Source organism: Pagrus pagrus (assembly GCF_965226575.1).
Source record: "Pagrus pagrus genome assembly, chromosome: 23".
NCBI classification, from domain to species: Eukaryota; Metazoa; Chordata; class Actinopteri; order Spariformes; family Sparidae; genus Pagrus; species Pagrus pagrus.
In genome coordinates, this window is record NC_140205.1 from 5,886,116 (window position 1) to 5,907,872 (window position 21,757).

General features: G+C 44.5%; 1 protein-coding gene across 1 annotated transcript in view; it reads left to right on the plus strand.

The window, feature by feature from the left end:
* The first annotated feature begins 9,925 nt into the window (after positions 1 to 9,925).
* The window catches only part of ptn (pleiotrophin), a 46,618-nt gene continuing 34,786 nt past the window's right edge, over positions 9,926 to 21,757 (plus strand). The window contains exon 1 of the mRNA XM_084346239.1: positions 9,926 to 10,095. The gene's annotated coding sequence lies outside the window, so the exon portion shown is untranslated. The remainder of the gene's footprint in view (positions 10,096 to 21,757) is intronic.

Consider the following 21,757-nt stretch of genomic DNA (forward strand, 5'->3'; position numbering starts at 1 on the left):
GATGTCCTCGGGGGTCAGCGCCGGCTTCCTTCAGCAGTCCCTCGGAGGAGGAAGGTTCAGCTTCTGGTCACAGAGCTATTTCCCTTCCTTCTTTGTCTCAATCGGCAGATAAAAGGTCTGATCAGTGCCAAGCAAACAGGCCCCAGCCCACTGGCTACAGACTAGATGACAGAGAACAAATCAAACAGAAAGACGAGTGCTCCCTCGGGGGTTCAGGCTCCATCAGTGATAGCAGCGATCCCCGGCAGTTTTTATCCTCCGTTCCCCTGCCTTTTTTTTTCCGCTACTCAACTTGGCACTAATCCTATTGTTATAGGTGACTGCCGGGAACACCGAGGCGCTTCGAGAACAAGTACAGAGCTCTGTTTTTTGGGGAAGTTGCTTTTACCGAACTGGGCAGATGATATGTCATTTAAGTTTTTCTCACCCTCTCTCACTCGGGCCCTCACTCTGCCTCTAGTTTTGTTCACAGCGATTCCATCACTAATTGGCTTCAAAGCTATTGTGTACCAGGCATAAGAAATCCAATCAAGTGCCCACTTTCTTTCTTTTTGAAGATTCGGTTTGTTTTAAGAACCGAAAGTTGTTGACTCATCTTTGAGACCGCAGATATCAGGAGGAGTGTATTTTATGCTCAAGGTGGAATGAAAAATGGAAGACTGTTTCTTTCACCACAGAGCAAATACCCAAAGGGCAGCGAGAGAATCCATAATCCCAACAACAGTTTAGAACAAAATGCCAGAACTACGTGTCTTGTTTTTTGACAGGTTCTTAAAGGCAGACAGATTTCTGGACCACACTTTTTGCATTGTTGGGGAAGGTACTCTGAAAGCTACTGATTTGCAAGCTACCAATTGCTTCACACCGGGAGAAGTTGAACTACAGCAAAGTTAACCATGGGAGAATTGGGTATTATGGATGACCGGTCCTACTCCCACCTCTGATGGATTGCCTTGATACTGTAGCTCTGGTAATGTCTGTTTTGCTTGTGGTTCTGACACAGCGCTATATGAGCTTGAATATCCAAAGTAAACACACTGACCTCTTCGAACTCCTTCCCGGTCTGCTGCGGCCCCTTACGTTGGTCAGCTCTGCCAAACTAGCAAGCTAACTAGCCCAGACACACTGCGGCTACGACTGCCAAATGGGTTGGTGTGTTTACCGGGGGAACTACAGCTCATCATCTGCTGTATCAGCTCCGCCTCTGGCTGTTCGTTTTACAAACACAAGCACAACCCATTGACACCAGGCAACCCCTGAACATACAACCAAACACTTTTTGTGGTCAAATGCAATAACTGTCAGCTTTGGTTTGGTATATAAAGTCCATCAGTCAAACACCTGCCTTCAAGAAACTAGAGTCCAGGTGGGGTTACTGCACCAAGCAGCACTACTCAGTTAGCAACAACTTCAGAACCAGAATGCCTTTTTTGTCATTGTTAGCTAAGCATACAACAAGTGCAACTCTCTTTGGTCTCTGAACATTTGTTAATTAAAAGCAGTAATCAATACTTGAATTACTGTAGAGAGGCAATGGTAAAATAAAAAATAAATATAATCATTCCTTTCCTTTTATGGCTCCAAATTATTTGAAGTTTCATTACAAACTACACAAAAATGAAAAAAAAAAGTAATGTAACTACTTGAACTCCTATGCAAATATAAACCCATGTAGCGTCCATGTAGTTAAACTACTCCCTTTCACTGCCTTTTTGGCATTTTATTGCCTCATGTTGGGCTTTTGAATTTATTTCATTTAGCAAATATCAAACCAAAATAGAACCAGCATGGCTCAAATATGACACATGTTCTGGACAATTTTCATACTACAGACCAAGACTCCTCTGCCCTCTACAAACTTAGTTCACCCTGCGTCTTTCAGTTTCTTTCTCAAGTTCATAATTTCCGTTTGAACTATGACTCGAAGCTTTTATTCATTTTCCTTTTCTGTCATCATCCTTCCTACCCGATCTCATACTCGATTATCTGCAGCGCACACCATCAAATGACTACAAGATGGATCACGTACACTTTCTATTTCCAATCTAATCCCTTTTTTTTTTTCAAAGAAAAAGACATTTTATAATCTTTCTTCTGCACTATAGAATACGATTGAAAAAGCCATTAATGAGAACATACACAGGCCATAGTGGAAACACAGAATTAAGCCATTAGAGATTAATGAGTTTTTGGGGGGAAGCGTATGGAGGCAGATAAACGCTGGGCGACGGGGCCATGACTGTCGGCTGGGAGACGAATCGGGGCGAGAGCTGTTTTTCGTCGACGCTGTCACGCTCCGATGGCCACGCTGGAGTGTTTTGGCTCTTTCAGATTAATTGTCAGTCATAAATTAAGTTCTGCGGTGTTCAAACAGGACGGCCAGGACAGGGGCTTTCACTGACACGGTTATACATACAGTACAGCAGAGGACATGTTTGATTTGTCTGCGTGAAGCTGCATTAAAATTCGGCTGGAAAACTTCTGAGGCATTGTACACAACAAAAACGAACCCTGTACTGCATCAAATTTCCATTTGTGTGACTGGCAGGAGCTCCTGCAAGTCTGACACCCGACACCCAAGAGTCACTGAAAACATGACATCCTCTCAGATCCGTGGGGATCACTGGCTTCCAATGCAAGGGAAGCGCATTATCATACAAAAGCATCAGGCTAATGAATCAGCATTCAGTCATTTTCAGTCTGATTATCTCGCTAATCAATACATTTCCACCAATACGCTGCTGATGCTGGAGGTGTTTGATGACTAATTAGCATCAAATGGATTTTAAATGGAGATTAAATACTGCATTAAGGCCCGAATAACAAATGCAGCCGCAGTCGGAGAGGTATCTACCTTTTGTTCTTACATTGTGTTTCGATGACAGTGTGAAAAAGTCTCGCCTGAAGTTGCTAGCTGCTCGACAAAAACAGAAAAGGTAAACACGTCGATCGTATCCCGCAGGGACTGTCGAGGACGGTCTTTGGAAAGTAAAAAATCTCTTTACTTTTATTAGCTAGGGCACAGGCATATAAATATTAATATTCATCTGAGAGCTTATGCTTTATTAATGAAACCGAGCTTCTTGCGAAATTAAATGGGCATAATGGGATACCGTTCATTACCTCATGCTGAATAGATGAGAGCCATAAACTTCATCAGGTTATAAAGGTTGTGCTTTCATAAAGATTCGTGATGGAATCGACCTGACGGAGGTGTTTGTGTTGTGCTTTTGTTTTGTTAGAGGACGAGTGTGTGCAATTATTTGATCCGATCAGGTCCAGTGAAAGAGGAGCAGGATCAAAAGGGACGTTAAATTTCTACTTCAACCCTAATCAATGTTTTTTTTTAATGGTAACCATGGATCAAATGCAATTTTAAAAAGTTGTTGTGTGTGCTGACAAACCCACAGGAAACTAGCCTGAGTCTGCAGTTTTCTTCAGCTCTATGTCGTGTTTCAGCCTCCTCTAGCTCATTGTTCTGGTTTTCTGGCCCACAGCTTTACTATTACTTTTTAACAACTTGTTTCCACTGGCCCAGTCAGATGTTTCTTGCTGCATCCAGAGACAGGCGGATACTGGACCTGTGTTGTGCCATTACAGTCTGAGTAGGTTTAGGCACTAAAACTACCTGGTACAGGTAGCTTATCTGACGTCACTTTTCTACGTTAGTAAGTTAAAATAACTCACCGTTGATTTTTGTTTACGCACTGGACGGGCAGTGGACTGTGCATTTCATCCCATCCATCCATTCTCAGCCTCCTCCTACGCGGACGTTTTGTATTTCTTTGTTTGTACTTCTTTGCCTGACTTCCACCTTTGCTAACGTAATAATGACAACGACCACTAGAGGTAGCTGCCAAACAAGAAACTTAAATATGGGTGGTGATAGGCTGCTATCAAATTCAACCCATAGGGTTGTTTTATCTGTTGAGGGCTGCATTTAGACAGAAGTAAAGCCAAAACATCTCGATCGCGCCCTGGTGGCTGGCTGCAGTATAGGTCATAAACCCTGCCCTCTCTCATTCGAGGTACTTGTGTTCACACTGACATATTCAAGTGTTAATTTTTCTGATAAGTTTGGTTTAAATACGTTATTCAATGCAATAAAAAGGGGGTGAAACATTATGATTGACAGCATAATTGAGTTGGGTTGATCCACTGCCCGATCACTACTACCAAATGACGTCACCACTGCAAGATGGCAGCGCTTGTACCTGGGATATTTTGGCTTCATACAGATGGAAGAAGTGGTGACTTTTTGTCCATCTTTAGATATGTGAATACATGTTCAGCACATGTAGGACACGACCCATATCCTCAGGTCAGTCTTTATTTTTTCTCATAAGGTGTAGTAGGGGTGTGAATCTTCGTCAACATCACGCTATTAAACAACATTTCGAAAGTCGATTTTTGACGGTTGTGAATAGATCCTGATTCGTAGGAGATAAGAATCCAGATTCTTATGTATCTTTTGTGTGGAGGACGTGTGTGTCAGAATCGAGGGTGTTGCACGCTGTACAGATTGCAAAAAGCCCTCTGAGACAAACTTGTGATTAAGGTCGACATAAATAAACTTGACTTGTTTCATTAGGTGTACCGTTGACAGCTGGATACAGTATTTAGCCGGATGCAGACTTCAATGGCGGTCACGGCCCCACAGATGTTCAGTGTGTGTGTGCGCTTGCATGTGTGTTTTGTCCTGTGTCTGACATGACTTGTGGCCTAGCGGGGGTACGTCCTGTTAATCACAGTCTAGACATTTTGTTCTTGCATTCTGTCCTCATGCACTTTGTATGATGAATGAAAATAACAGTAACAAAAGTTTATATCTGCCCTTGAGACAGGACGATCTTATGATGGGGTTTTTGAGTGTTTTGTATGATTATCTTATATCTGAAGAGTTTTTGAGCGATTTGAGAGGTTGTTCTGAGACACAGTTATTTTCCTATCCTTCTCCCACAGTCATAAATTCAATCTCCATTTCCTCCGCAGACATGTTGCACAAATTGAATACTACTAAAGGTGTGGAAAAATGACTTTTCTGCCATTTCCTGGCACTCTCATCTGCGCGGATACTTTGTGGTGTCTTTTGTCAGGGAACGATGGGGTGGAGAGGCAGAGCCGCTGGAGCCGTGGTTGAAAAAAAAAAAAAAAAAAAGGACTGAGAGAAAAAGCCATGGCTGACTTTCAACAGGCTGATTTCATTTGGTTTCATCAGACTCTCACCGCAGACAGGCCCAGTCACTGCCGCCTTCTCACTGGGCCGCCGGTGGACATGTACTCAGCGAGCAGGGTTAGCGGGGCTTAACAGCGACTTCATCCCTGGCTCTGTTCGGGGCTCATAATGACAGCAGCCAGTTTGAAGTGAATAAAAATAACGAGGTAGCCGTTTGATTCAATAGAAAGATCATATTCCGCTCAAACCCTTTTATAGCTGTGTAAACCGGTTTTCCGAGGCTCCCTTCGTGATTTCAGCACAACAGAAAAAAATCAACTCTTGGAAGAGGCCGCCGCGGATCCTTTTGTGCATCATTTCTTCATCCTCCGTCACATCTTATTTAATCAAATGAAAGAAATGATATCATTGGAGAAGCTCCTTGCGGATGGCACTAAAGCATATCACACACTTAGAGGGGGGGGGGGCTGGCGTGTGGTGCAAATGGATGAAATGTATTATTAATGAGTTGAATATGAGACGGCAGCAGTGGAATGGTATATCCTTATCAGCAGGGGGTATGAGTCATACTAATTACTGGCCATCACTGGGGTCGACGCTGAAATCCCCAACAGTGCAACATGATGCTGAACATGTTGAACTGCAGTGCTCGCTCTGTCGCAGATGCAGATCTACCTAACGACCAAGGGTTGGGAAGCACGGATGAATAAAGGACTGAAGTGTTGGGTATTTATCAAAGAAAACTTATTAAATTTATGTGAAAAATGGAGACCGGAGGGACTTACGTTCCTCTGAAAACCTCCTGCTTTTTGATGCCACGTGTGCACCGGACCGATCCTTCAAATTTCTCCGCTCCACAGTGTTCGACTGCTTGTTCATGTCCAAAAATCAATGCCTATATTTCAAGTTTCTGCCTTAATCTGAGACTTAAGACCAGGACATATCTTTTTCTGAGGCAGATGCACCAAACAGCCTAAAGGCTCCATACTAATGAATCCATTATTTCGCTGCTGGTCTATCGCTCACCATTTCTTTCAACTTATCACCTCTTTGATGACTTTCAAAACAAGAGTTCAGTTGCAATGCTTTTTGAACTTAAAGTCTGAATACCTGTGGCTGAGCCGCAGCATGAAGTCTCGCCCCTCACCTCTTCACCCCTCAATCATCCTGTTTCCTATCAACCTGGAAGAAGTTGCACAGTGTGATAATACTTAAAAAGCAGATTTTTAGACTTGAGACTTGGACTCAAAAGTCTGTCTTCCATCAGAAAAAGGTGGTATTGGTTTGGATTCGACGGATATGAGACTCCCCCACGACTTGAGGTGAAAGCAAAATCTTGACATGATAAACAATAAAAACAAAGAAAACAGCAACAGGCCTTGCTTCGCCCTAAAAATCTTGAACTAAAGGTTAAAACTTTCGGTCCAACTGGGACAAATTCATCTTCTTCATTCACGTTGATGCGATGACAGCTTGGTGTGGTGAGATTGTTTCCTCAACTGCTGTTTTCAGGGTTGAGAATGAGGTTGGACCCCAAATTTTAGGACAAATGGTCAGGATGGTCAGGTCAGGCACACATAGACTTTACTTGGACGGGCCGCCCAAGTATATTACCAGCAGCCAAAGTATATTTGGCGAGCCATTTGAGCAATTTTCACTTTTATTCCGTCATTCAGCCGAGATAAAGACCCCACTTCCCGTTCGATTACTTAATGGGCAATCTGCTTTCGCTCTACCTCTTCCATTTACAGACATTGGCACTTGCTCTGTGGAAAAACACAGAAAGGGAGTCGGTGAATATAATGAGATATATGTGATATGATCAAAAGCTCCAGAACAGCTACCGAGCTGACCGCAGAAATAATCTTTCCTCAACTTTTGACCCAGCTTTGAAAGGAAAATGATGAAATTCAGAGTCATTACATCATTCAGAGAGTTAGCCTGACCCCCAGGCAAAATCTGCGAGGTCAAAGTTTCATTTGCTCTGACAGATGCATCTGACCCATGGATGTAAAAAGGGAAATGTGGATACAGCATCGGAGACAGAAAGTTCAACTTCCTTGGTGTAAAATTACCGGGATTTTCTGCATAGCTCCTGTACTGTGTGGCTCATAGACGTACGCCAACCAAGCAGATAACTTCTGGTAAAGCCCTTCATTAACTTGAATGTTAATTAAACTTTTTTTCCCACAAACAAATTTCAGGCAGAGATTCACACTAATCTTTGTATTAACAGTAGTAGCTAGCTAGCTTTGCTAATCTACGATTAAATGGGAGCTGCTGTTCACGTCCTGCTGTCACGTTAACTAGCTCAGCGCTACGTCACACCCTTCGTTGCTCTTTGGTCCGTACCCTTTGATACGCCCCTTGCAAAATAAAGTTCTTGTCTCAGAAACTTGCAATTTGCTTGTAACTACTTCACTGTTTTCCCTCCAGCAGTTGCAACTTGGTAAAAAAACAAGAGCTGAGACTCCGACTCGTCTCAATCGAACCTTACTTACAAACCGCTCTGGTGAGAAGATCTGAGTATGAACACCGGGCACAAAGTTGACCATTGGGGACCATTAATGCTAATGTTTGTCCCTCTCTTTGAATTCATAATGTTGAGTCTCCATCACACTAATGGTTTTTGAATGTGCTTCTGCCTATAAATGACCATTAAAGTATTGAAATGGCGCATTATAATCACATTGTGAGCGGCTCTGAATAGCACCTTAACAATGGGCCCTGGCACTTAAATGGGTTATCTAATAATTATGAGCTTAAGAGCAGAGTTTTTGGCACCATGAGTATTTTTTGTTGTATAAAGTGAATTTGTGCCAGGCCGAGCCAGGAAAGAGCGGCCTTATAAAGTGAAATATACGGCCATTTCTCTGTGTGTGGACTACAGAGAGTTTACAGAGGCGGTCCGACATCAGTATTGTACACAAGGCTTTGTGGACAGAACTAATGGTACTCTTTATTGATCCTGTGTGCTGTAATCTGTCAATCCCGACTCGTCCAGCCGCGGCAGAGTGCCAGGCTGCTCTATAGGGTCATCTCCAGCCATCTGCCACTCCAAACACCCTGAGAGTATCCACAACTTATTACCACACTCCCTCTAAAAGGATATCTGGCCACAAATGAGAGCAAAAATGGATCAAACCAGAACCACGAGAGGAAGAGACAGCCTAACCGGCAGATAGCTGTCCAAATGAGTCTCAGGTTTAATTATTTAAATTCAAGTTTGACGATTAAAAAAGAAGCCTGATTTTTTAAAAAGTTAACGGTTACTGCTGGTTTCTAAAAGTTTTCAGCATTTTTCTGCTGACAAATGAGCCACTCAGGTTTATAATCGAGGGGGAACTGTGGTGTTTTGTTCGGGGGCTGAAAACGATTGGCCAGGTAATCAATTAGCTGAACAAGAAAATCAGTATCGGGCAAGTTATTTACCAAATGCAATCAATCAATGTAATCAATTAAACTAATGGGGTATTCATTGAAAAAAGTAATTACCAAATAATCATCAGCAAAAGTAATTAGTTACTTTGATTACATAACTAGATACTCAACCCAGTCCAAACAAAGGTGCCTTTGAACAACTCCAGAGCCTCCTCGCCCCCAAAACATCTGCTGATTACTGATTGTAGTTCTTCACCAGTGGCTAACATTAGCAAGCCAGCTAGCACACAGCATGGTTTACTTTTCACTATTTTGGAACATTTTTATCTAAATGTTCAATCTAATAACAGATTAATCAACAGTGGAAATAATGGGCATCAGTCCATTAGTCCATCATTTTCAGATAAACTCTGTTAGCAGAGCGGAGAGAGGAACTGAAATGAGGCACTCGAGAACGTGCATAAAGTCAAATCTTTTGGACTGTCATGGAAAATCTGACCTTCACACAGAAATCCAACAGGCTGGCAGCATTAAACAACTTAAAGAAAGACGGGGAAGGTCTCAGTTATTATGTCGTGTTACAATCCGCTCACAAATGACCAATAAAAGAGGTAAATACATTTAAATTGCTAAAAAAATTATTTTAAGTTGTCATAAAAACAAGTTATCTTTGTGATTTGCATGTATAAACTTAGACAACCATTCAATCAACACTTAGTAAAACAATTAAAAGACCACATCATATGATCAGATGTCATTCACTGCACACAGGACGCATGTTTTTGCAGTGCTGTCCATGCACAAAGCTGAAAAACAAATCCAGTGCCCAGCTGGTGCGTGTCAATACTCTATCGATTGACTGTGGCCACACTCGCTTTTCCATGGATCAACATGATATTTTATATAACTCTGTGGTGTGACCGGGCTGCTGCTCACTCTGTGGGCTCATGCGAGGCTCCTACAGCCGCACTTTGTTGTCGTGTTCGCTTGCACCTCCTGAATATCTCCCTCTCTGTTGGCATTTGGATCAGTGTCTCTCACTGTCTCCCTTGTCTTGCTGTTTATATGTATTTGTGCCTCTCCTTTTTTCTCTCTCAGCTCTTTCTCCTCGTCCCCAAGGATCTCCCAGGCACTTTGGCTCTTTACTGCTCTCTCTCTCTCTCTCTCTCTCTGTCTCTCTCATTCTCTTTCTCTCACACTCTTCATCGTCCATCTCACATCTTCTCTCTGGTGTCTCGGTGAGTGCCAGGCAGGGCGTCCCTGGAGTGACCTTGCGGGTAATGAGCTCCTGATCACGAGTCAGGAAACCCGGCATTCAACACCCACCCCACCGCCACCACCACCACCCTCCCCTCACCCCATGCAACACACACCAAAAGGGAAAAAAAAAAAAAAGAAACTACACAGCTATCGTATGCTCAGCCCACAAAGAGAAATAGTATTGGAGAGGCAGGGCAGCGGGGCAGAGGTGCAGATGAAAAGTGTCTAGAGAAACTTCTCCGAGCTCTGATATACAACTACCAGACCTCCAAAATAAAGTAAGTGGATTTTTCTTCTTCTTCTTCTGGGTGCACACTTACTGATGCATGGCTTTTCGTGGGGTAGGTGTGATGTGATGGTGAGGTGGTCACTTGAGCAGCCAGGCAGGCAGAAAAGTTTGGAGCCGAGCGCAGAATTGACTCAGATGGTACGAAGGCCATTTTTTTGATGTGTTTCTTCGTGTGTGTATCTGAGATCCGGAGCTGCAAGTATCAACCCTTGTCGTGCTGAATATAAGTAAACTTTAAGGTAAAGTTGCAAAAGAAAGAAGAAGTTTTTAATCTTTCTTTTTTTTTTTTTTTTGCATTTGTTTTCCTGACAATTTGCCTTTTTTTCGCTTTACTGTTTCATATTTCACCAAAACACTTCTGTAGACATGGTCCTAATCGCTTCTTTGTTGCTCTTCCCATTCTGAGCAGATTTTCCCCCCGGGGCTGTTGATAGGAGATAATAAACATATGAAAACATAAAAGACTATTAAGCTTAAAAATGCTGAGAATTATGAGCGCAGATGGAAAAGTGGCTTGTAGACATATTGGGTAAACAATCGGAAAGTCACAATAATCCAGCAGCCATGGGCTACGGACTGCGGTGTTAAATCATTAACAGGGCCGTTTCCTCAGTGATTAGACTTCAAACATCCATATGTTTTGTTTATTATAGCTATCAGCCAAATATATGCAAGCCCAATTAAGCATGTCTGTGCATGTGCGCTGGTTGAAGTGGGCCACTTTTTGCCCAGGATGTCGTAATTTGGGTCAGGCCTGACTGGAATGACAAACCCCGAGCAGCCGTATTGTATCAGCGCTATGTGGTCCGGCAGACCTTCTTGCTTGCGTTGCCATGGCTTTCTTCAGCACTGGTATAGCAACCCGAGTCAGACCAAACACTGTTCCTCTCTGTCTTATGGGCATTCCTGCTGCGGACAAAAGCCTTCTCCGGCTCATTCTTGCTCGAAATGAGGTGTCCGCTTCATTTCTTTAGAATCAACACATGGTGTGGTCCTAATGAAAGAGCTGGGGGAGATTAAACATGAGGTGGAGATGAGCTTGAGAAACCAGCTTTGGTCCGTAGGAAGTCAGAACACAATGTGGATTAAGCTGGAGGACGGCCAGCGGGGCCAAACTCATAAAACTACTTCATTTCCAAACAGAACCTGGCATTTTCCTTTCCAAGATGGCCACTTGGAGGCCTTTAGTGGAGAGACATTTTACACATTCTGCCCTTTTCTCTTGTTAAACGCTTGCCCCACGGACTTCACCACGTGATTCCAGCCTATATGTCAAGACTAAGCACAAAGCCGGTTCATTTCCGTCCGTGTCTTCACAAATTCTTTGACGAGACTGTTCTCCATGGAGGAGCCGGAGCAATAAGGCATAGAAATGCGCTGTTAGGGCCCTGAGAAGTCCGCTCCAGGGGGGAGGGAAGAGCTGTGAATGGGACCAATTCTGGTCTATAGGGCACAAGTAAGTGAGAGAGGGAGAGAGAGGGAGAAAGAGGGTTTGGGGGGGGGGGGATGAGGACATACACAAAGATCCTCACATTGAGTGGCTGGTTTATTCTTGTGGGGTACGCACTGACCCCTCACATGTGGGATGAACAGACTGAGCCTTGATGGGGTCCGGAGGGCCTCCAAAGAAAAGGGTGGACAGGATAAAGAGAGGAACAGAAGAAAGGAGGAGGGGAGGGATGCCAGGAGAGAGGCCTGTCAAGGAACCGTCCTTCATTGCATCCACTTGTAGACGTCATAGCGCCGGAGTTGCATTAAGCGGAGCTGGATTCTGATGTGTTGCAACATGGGTCTTGTGTTTTTGGTTTTATTGGCCACCATTGCTTTTGGTAGCAGCTTAATTACTGAGATCTGGGAACACGGTGAAGTTTTAACTCACACGTGACAGGTTTCCTGAAATAATTGTCAAAGCAGCAGAAGCTGAGGCGCCAAAAACACTGGATCCTACACGTCCCATAATGCAACTCATAAGTGTTTTTTTGCTGTGTCAACAAGCAGGTGCAACATATGGATATGCTGACACAATTTTATGTTCTGATAGTGTTGTACTTACGCTCTGTTTAGGTTTAGGCACTAAAACCACTTGGTTAGGGTCAGGAAAAGATGGAGGAAGATATATTGGCTTACCTGCTTGTGTCACCGCAAACACAGTTGCAGGAGCAGCTTCATTCGCCAGGCCGCAAGACTCCTGAACTCATCCTCAACACTCCATTGTTTTCGAACCCTCGTTTAAAAAATGACAGCTACATTTACCTTGCACCCTGCAGCTTGTGAGTACAAATGTTGAAACGTCGTCCTGAACAGTGGTCACTGGCTTGAATTGTAGAAGACCGTCCATTTTGTATCCATTCAGCTGAATGTCCTCATATTCATAATGTTAATAGAAGAAAGAAAGACAGCAGAGGACCTGATACGGCTCTTTTCACAGGTCAAGTAAAACTCAATTTGGTGCATAAAATCAGTAGAGTGCCCTCAGGTCGCTCAAACTGCAAACATCAATGAAAAATTGGATTTCCTTGTTCAACTTTGACCTTTCTTTCTTGCCACAGTTGTTTGCACACCCATTTTTCCTGTGCGATGAGGGATTGTGACCTCCATCTTGTTGCCTCCAGTTTCAGTCTTACCCCTGATTTAAGTATTTCAGGTATTCTGGTCAAATTATTGGCTTGTTCACAATCTTAATGATCCTTTTTTCGTGCTTTGCTTTAGAAACGTTATCTCAGGTGAGTGCAGTCTACAAATAATGATAGAGACTTCAAAATAGTGGAATTATCCTTTAACTACAGCTCTTCAGGAGACTCATAGTTGCTCCTAATCTCAGTACCTGAGCTCGCCACTGATATCTCACCTAATCTTTTATTCAGTTGTGGAGATGAGCGGGGACTGCAAGGGGACCGGCACCTGAGGCTGTTGGGTTAATAGTCCTGTGTGGAAATGCAGACGTTCTCATGGAGACGTCAAGCGAGCAGCTATCTCATTATAGGCGAGGGCGAGACAATCAAAGCTGTCTGCAAAACCTCTAAGCCGCTGATGAGAGAATGTTCCTCTTGTGTGGTGTCGGTCCCCATTGTCTGAGCGAGCCCATTGATGGGGCTACTAATGCCTTTTATGGCTGAAGTCGGGGTTTGTGTTCGTGCGTAAGTGTCGAGGCACGTTGCGAGTCCCTCAGTCGCTTTTTTTGATCAGAATCAAAACCTCCACCGTCTCGCCGGCGCCGTGAAAAAGGTGCTCATTTCTTTCCTTCCTTAAACTCACAAGGATTTTTCTACATTTCCCGTGGAAAAACAAATATCTAATTGTGGCTCGCATCTCGCTGCCCTGCTGTTGGCTTGATCTGGTGTTTGATCCTCGGCGAGCTAATGATAACCCGAGGCTTCCCACTGTAATCAGTCCGCTCATTAGTGTCCCACTCGGGCACACAGCCGCCCACACAAACATACACAGACTGTCCCCAGGCCGGCCGATAGGTGACTGAAAGAAGAGAGGGCAGAGGTCACGGGGCTGGAACACAAGTTCAGTATCTACTGAAGAAGTAGAGTGATCCCAGACTGGACTCTGACATTTAATTGGGAGTGTTTGATTGTATTTCTGTGTTCGTCAGTACACACTAGAGGTTTTGCAAGTAACAAAATGTGATCATTCACAGCTATAACTAATCCCATTTGACATATATTCAATTGAAAACAGTACACAGACAATGTATTTAATATTATATAGTACAATATGTATATGCCAGAGCTGGCCCACTCAGCAGGAGAGAGTCGGGTGCAGATCCTCAGACCTCCAGGAGGACTAAACACCCTGAGTCACATCCGATTCTGCTCTGATCTGGAGCCGTTTACCGACGGGAGGAGAGCTCAGGAGTTACTTCTGAACTTTTGAGATTTAAAAAGGTGGATTTATCGTCACTCCCATTTATCCACCTGACAGCCGCAGTGGTCCAGGGAGGTGATCTACGCAGTCGGGTGGTTAAGTGCTGTAATGTCGACTGCCTGCCAGACCTGGAGGGGAAAATGTACTTTCATTCATGAATGTAACTTTACAGAGAGGAGAGAGAACCAGAGTGAAACACATGATCGCATTAAGGATGTTACTACATGGGCTCAGGCACAGGAAATCTGTTTTAAACAGCGACCCAACTTTTTTAGGTTTGGAGTTGTAACATTGTTTTGAAATGTCGACTTATTTGCTCTCCGATTCCACACATCAATTGTGAGATGTGAAAATATTGAAGAGGCAACTAATTAATCCCATTGTAACACAGACAAATATTGATGTAGACTTGACATTTACTGGCGGATAAGCAGGGTTTAATGGTCTGCCAACTGATTTTCTTACCACGCAGACATAAATGTAAATCAAATGCCTGTTAGAGTTGTACAAATACTGTGCAGCTGTTTTGTATTAATTCAAAAATGTTGTCGGGGGCCACTTGGGGGCAGAACAACAAGCTGAAATCACCACATTGAAACATCACCAGCTTATATAGCAAGCAAATGTGCAAGAATAAATAAAACTGTAATGGAATAAAGCTAGCAAACAGTGGTTTATTCACACGCACCAAGCAGAACAGGAGCAACATTAGCATTCATTTTGGGTCATGCTTGTGTACACCTGATGTATGACGGTCTAATATTCATTCTCCTTGGGCTCTGTCAAAGACAACAACAACATCTTAACAACCCCCGAGGGAAATATCTGGCTGTTTAGTTGCAATATGCTGCACTATGTGCTGTCGCTTCCAACTCCAGCATCTTACTGATTGTTGTTGGGCAGGGAGGGTGCAGGGTTTTCGTTTGTTTTCAACATGTTGTTGCTGCTGCAAAAGTTGACGATGAAGCTGAAACCAAAACAAGAGGTAAAAGAGGCTAAAAAGCTCTGAGTGCCGAGGGATTACACGCAGTCATTTGACCGAGGCTTAACGTGATAATATTGATCAGGACAGCTTTAAGCACGCGTGTAAACACAGCGTTAATAAGGAGCTTGCAAATGTGTGTATTAGCTTGTGTGTCAGTCTTTTTTATCCCACAAGCAGCTTAAACAAATCCTGCAGTGTGCAGGATTCTGGACACAGATGCAGTACTTGTGTTTGGCAAACATCATACAGGGAATACAGGTTCTCAGGGTGCTCCCTCGGCCCTGGTTTGTGTGTGCAGGCTTCAGAGTGTGAAGCACGAGGGAGTGGGGAGTGTTTGTATTCCTCTAATGAACTGAGGGACGATCTTGCCGCTCTCACGTACCATGGCATGAATGGAAGAGAGAGAAAGCTGGAAACTCAAAGAGGAGACACACAGTGCAGTTTCAGGAGTACATACTGTAAAAAGGAGGCTAACGCTAGCTAGCATACTACTGTTGACAGAAAAGTACAAATCTTACCTGCAGTTTTCACTGAAGGAGAGAAAGCCTGTGTTGACCGTGTCTCCCCGATCATCCAGACTCATTTAACCTTCTGCTTTTGTTTTTATCTCACAGTTGTTGCTACACGCTAATCTCCATTCTGTTTTCCAGCCCCTGAGGCTAACGTTAGCTAGCATACTTCTGTTGACAGAAATTTAAAATCTCCCCTCCAGCTCACGCCGAAAAATAGAAAACCCATTGGCCTACTCAACCATTACTGCTCCTTTAACCTTCTGCTTTTGTCGCACCACGCTAATCTCCATTTTGTTTATGTCTGCTTCCCCATTAGATCACATGAGAGGGATCAGGATCAGGGCTAATATCAGGGTGAAAAGCCCTCCAGACAGACACAGACTCTTTGCTTTCTTGTTAGATGCAGTATTAGTTAACAGTCTTGTTAAAATCGACCATCTGGTCATTCTTCCATTAGTCCTTCTCTCGGTGAGAACAGGTGCAGCAGAAACAAAAGTAAGTCACATTACAGACTTGTAAAACTTTCCCCCTAATGCAGAGCCCTGCTCAATGGCTCAGAGGCAAACTCTGAGGGGACTATTAAATAACACACAGCCAATATGCCGCCAAAGCTTCAACTAAATGTGGAAATCTATTGTCTCAATCAATGCAATCTCATTTTATTTAGAGCCGCTCTTTGGCTGCCTCGTAGCCGGGAGTGGATTGAAGCCGGCCGGTAGAGTTATTAGCGATATTATGATCATTTTCTACAGAGAGATTTTGATTCTTGCAGCCTGTAAAGCTTGTGTAGGTTATAAAAAAAGGGGGGAAATGTGATTCAGAGACGCGTGGCAGCAGGTCGTTCTTACTCACGGGGATTCGTTGTGATGTGGCCAGTGATGTTGAATGGAAAGTTAAATTGATCGTGAGCCTCGCTGTGGAACACCGTCTACCACTTAGCGTCTCCCTTCCAATCCTGCTGCTAATTGGATTGCTAATGGTACCGTTACGCCGAGGTGACAAACTTCTCTGATTAGAGGGGGTTTGCATAGCGTATCACGAAATTAAATCGCAATTTAAGTGCAGTGATCACCTGAAAGAGGAGATCTGATTTCCTTAGCTCTTCGACTGACACGATTAAAATTTATGTTGCGGATAAAAAATGTCTGCAACTCTTTTTTATTAGGCCAAACAGTGGTTGCCAGGCTGCTTGAAGGGCCAAATCTTCAATACTTAATACCAAAATAAATTTAAACAGTTTATACAGCCTCCTAATGCCAAAGGGGGTGTCTAATCCTTGGTTGCATCTCAGCAGGTTTTAATCTGGCCCAGTGGAGAGTTTCTGCAAACTCTGGGACGCCTTCCTGTTCCTCCCTCGAGGCACGGCGTTCTGGAAAAAAAAGTATGATCTGGAAAGTTAAACACCTCAGATGGATGCGCAGAGGATTAGACAGGCCCACTCTATGGTCACAAACACCAAGGGATGGTCTTATGTCCACCCACCAATAAGTGATTAGAAACCGGGATCAGTCGGGTGGGGGTGTGTTCGACAAAGCCCAGAGGGAGAAAACGTTCTGCCAGACACTCCTCACGTGCATTTAAAAAAAAAGGAAAAAAAAAGGTATTTATGTCACAGCCTTCCTTTGAGTTGTAGCTGAATCCCAGACTCGAGAGTTTCATTCGCATGGAGAAGGAGGGGTGAGAGAAGAGAGTCGAGTAGGAAGGAATCGGCAGAAAGGGAGAAAGGCGAGAGAGAATCATTAGTCATATCCATTAGTATTCCATCCACAGCTTGTGCTGTGAGACAGCCGGTCTGTCCAAACAAACAACCAGCAGAGGGGGGATGCCTCATTATTACTTCCCCTCTTTTCTCTCACCCGGAGTTCACATTCCATCTGACCACAAACACCAGGCCAGGGCTGTGGCCTTGCCCTCTGTCTCCGCTGGAGTTTAGAGATGTTAGCGGGGCTAGTAAAGCAACAATTCACATGCTGTTCAGTACATGACGAGGACAGGACGGTACAAGGCAGCGTCCAGGGAGGGAGGAGGGGGGGGGGGGGAGAAAAACACAATGTGAATTCATGATGTTTCATCCTCCGAGCATTTCAGGTTGCCGCCCTCTACAGCCTGGATGCATTGTGAGGCGGAGGGGGGGCGGCTTTCTACCCTTGAGACGTCCGCTCTTCACACGCCTGCCACCTTCCCCTTCCCGACAGTTTATCACCGAGAGATCCCAGCGCTCCCAGAAGGAGGCGTTTGCACTCAGCTGGCAGAGAAACTGAAACTATAGAGGCTCTGGCAGAAGCCACGCTTCCATTATAATGTTGCGAAAAATCTAAGTCAGTGCACGTTTGCTTTATGTGAAAATATTCATGAGGACATGACAAGATTACATAATAGCGAGAGCATGAGTAAGGCTGATACATGAGGGCATTTCACTGCTGCTTCCCACCTAAGATGGTGTTTGTGTCTTCATCTCTTCTGACCCAGATGTACGCGCTGGTGTTTCTTTTCTCAGCCTTTATGGTTTATGGAGAGCGAGGTGACACGCCGACAAGCCCCCCCTCTGGACTTGAACCGGGGGTTTCTTTCCTCTTTTTGGGCTGAGTGGAGGCATATAAAAGTGAGCCGCAGCACGACATTAATGCGGCAGAAAAAGCAGAAGCGAGAACCGCAGCGGGAATGTGCGTTTGAAAAATCTCTTGCCGTCAGTCTTTGTTGCATATTCCAACTTTTCCACCTCAGCGAAACACTTTTTTTTGGCAGATTTTTGGGCTCTTTTTCCTTTTAATCTTTGCCATTTTCTCACAAATTGGGAAAAATAGGCAGAAATACAGATAGAAAAAGTACAGCGGGATGTCCTCAGACACCAGCTGACCTCTATGCTCTTATAAAAACGCACACTGTTTTAGCACAAAAGCATGTCCCTCAGGCAGCACCCTGAACAAGTGAATTAAAATACACTTTTCATGCAAGTCAGATTGTGAACCCCGAGTGACCTTTCAACATAATCATCAGGGAATATAGAGAAAATCAGTGCGCTGCCTTAATTTAAATGGATAATTCACCCTGCACTGCAGTCCTTGATGCCTCCATCCCGAACTCTTGGCTCGGGGGAGGCTGCAGACTGAACAGTGCCGCAACAAGGATTGATCCATCACCAGCTGCCCACCCACCAGCACTGTCAATTGGAGGTCGAGCAGTGCTGCCAGGGAGTTTAATCCCGGTGTATGCTCTCCTGCATCATCGTGATGAGACCAGAGGAGGTGGACCCAAATGTAGACGAAGATTTATTCAGGATAAACGGCAACGTTAGGACGAGGCAAACGGCAGGATCAGGGAAACTCGGCGGCAGGATCAGGGAAGCAACAGATGACCCGACAGAGACTGGACTCAAATACAAACTAACGAGGGGGTGAGAGGAGAGCAACGAGTGGAAAAACACTAGGAACAGGGAAGGGCTAATGAGACGGATGCAAGACAGGTGTGGAGCCAACGCAGAGTTAAAAAACTCCACAAAAACAGATAAAAACCCAGAAATGAAAGAAGTTCTGAGCGCTGCTTTAACCGGCTTCAATAACATGACTTTTAATAACCTAGTCACTTTTTAATTCAGGTGGAATTCGGCACAAAGTTCTAATCTAAAAGTATTTGAACTACTTTGCCCCTCGTGGTCGATCAAAAGGCCCACGGCTGCTCTCTCGAGAGCCTATTAATTCAAAATCTAATATCTGGGATCAGATTTTTTTTCTCCTGACTCCTGTCATATAAAGGGTGAGAGGATCACAATGGAAATGAAGCTGACTTTTTGTCAACTTTATGGCGCTATCCTCGATAATTGGTGCATTAACTTCTCTAATGTCTATTCAAGTTTTTCCTTTGATTTGTCTGCCATCTTTATGATATTTGTAGAAAACCTAACTGACTAACGATCTGCCAATCATGCTGCATTTCTACCTTTTAGTGTGAAACAGTGATTCCTAAAGCGTGGCCTGCGTCCTTACGGGTGGACCGTAGACGTAACACATTTAAAAAAAGTCTTGACCACTTCAGCGTTCGGTGTTGCAGAGATATCGACTGAAGTTAGGATGCTAACCAGCTCGCCCCTTGCCACCTTGCACCGTACAACAAATGTTAATTTGCTTTGCATTGCCTAAGGCTCACGTTCACAGAGAACTGTTCTGTTTATGATTTTATTCCTTTAGGGATGTACTAGTTGATCAGAGCTGTAATTAAAAGTTCGGGTGGGCCCTAGAAGATTACAAAAAAGGCGGCGTCATTCTTAAGTTTGGGAAATTGTACTTCCTCCTGTCGTTCCTTCGACTGTTTACGCTCTGCAAGGCTCTGCACTTGAGTTACTGAATCGACTGGATGTCAGTTTTGGACACAGGGTGAAGGTGCCTCGACTGCAGTGGCTCGTGTGACACACATTTAAGGAAAAAAAAAAGAGGGCGCCAGCTGAGGCAGAAGCCCCGCCACGCTCTGCAGTGTTCCTACACGAGGACTCGCTGTCTCCTCTGACTGTTCTAATGCTCAGTGGCAAGTTGAAAGGTCTTGTTTAAAGCCCTGGGCTGTGACTGGAGGCAAGTACCACTTCCCCCGCCACCTTACACCCACCTCCCTCTGCTCACCCCTTAACCCTTCATGCACCCGGCCCCACAGCTGAGCACAGCCCGTGTCGTAAAAGGGGCCGCTGGCACTCGCACGGCGGCTCTGAGTTGTGTTTTCATTTTGAAACGGGTATGATTGGATGTGTCCACGCGGCAAAATGGGCTCCCCTTATTTATTTGTAAATCGTGCCGACGCGCATAGTGTCGCCACATTTATGGTTTGGCAAATAAAGCCGGAGCGAGGAGTGTTTTGTGCAGATGAATGTAGACAATGACAGCAGCGGGGACGCGGAAAATCTGGTGGGTTTGCGTTCCTGATGGATGGAAATAGCTTGCCGCAGAGGCAGGAGCGCCGGTGAATAGGATGGATCTGTGAGGTGGACATCAGCATGCACCGTACTGTAAGACTAAATGAGTATGTTCGGGAAATGGGCCGTGTTTTGAAGGGAGTGAATATCTGGGGCCATTCTTGCTCCTTGTTATCACACAGTGCCTACCTTTAGAGCAAAAATAGATCTTTCAACACTCTTAAGTGAGTGTGGCTTATTGTAATATTGGATTTTTCAATGTTCAATTACATAACACCACTGCAGCAGGCAACACAGGAAACGAACCGGCCTTTAGAGGGTAATCCTTTATTCTGCTCTTGTTTTAGCTGCTTAACAAAGAAGCGAACAGAGATTTCTCAGAAGCCTCTTTTCGCTGAAGAATCGGCGTTGAACTTCAGTGACGTTCATCGGCCCCAGCCGTCAACGGAGCCGCAGACAAACAAGCTGCAGCCCATTTTATTGTGGAATAAATTAGTCGGTGTGGATGCTGGGTATTGAATTCCCATCAGCCTCTCCGAGCTGACGTCAGAGGACCTCAGGCGGTGGATCTCTGCGGGGATGCACGTGCCCTCATCGGTGACTGCTCTCCACTTAAAACTCCAACTCTCTCTCATGCACACAGATACACACTGTTTGGTTACCTCCCGGGACCTGGATGCCAATTACATGCCAATTACTACCTTTTTTTCCCCTATTTTTTCGCTTTTCAAGTCAAGGACATCACATATACAAAGTTATTTACATATTTATTAAGTTTGGTGTTAAGCTTTCTTTGGGAAAACAGGTGTTCAATTAACTTCCAGCCAGCTGCTATCAGAGATGTTTTAAAAAGCTGATTGCTTAAGTTGTTATCCTGCCTTTTTTTTTGTTGTGACGCCCATCGGCCTAATGAATGTTAGTCTCAGATCCAAGGCCACGCTCTGAAGGATCGCTCAAGCGTTTTCCGAAACTCTACAGGTTACACGCCGGACTTCATCTCCGTCCAGGAAAATCTAGCAGCGGAGGACAGTGCTAGATGGAGGCAATGCGCCACGTTAGCCTCCCAATTCCATCTCCTCGTGCCAAATGGCCCCAAAGACAATGCAATAAAAATGAAGGATTCGCTTCGGCCAAAAGTCGTGTCCTTGACAGATCTGGGATGTCCAATCTTCCTCTGTCCACCGTTCTCAGTAAATAACTTTCCCCCTGCTTCCTCGATGGCTGGAAATAAGACTGTCACTGGGTCCTGGAATATAGTGCGTCGCGAGCTATGTTTGATTCATTGAGGGTCGCACAGAGCCTGGCAGAGCAGGGGCTGAGTGACACTATCATTGCAAACTGGAGTAAACAAGTTAAAAATAGCAGTGTTTTCTTGTCGTAGAAG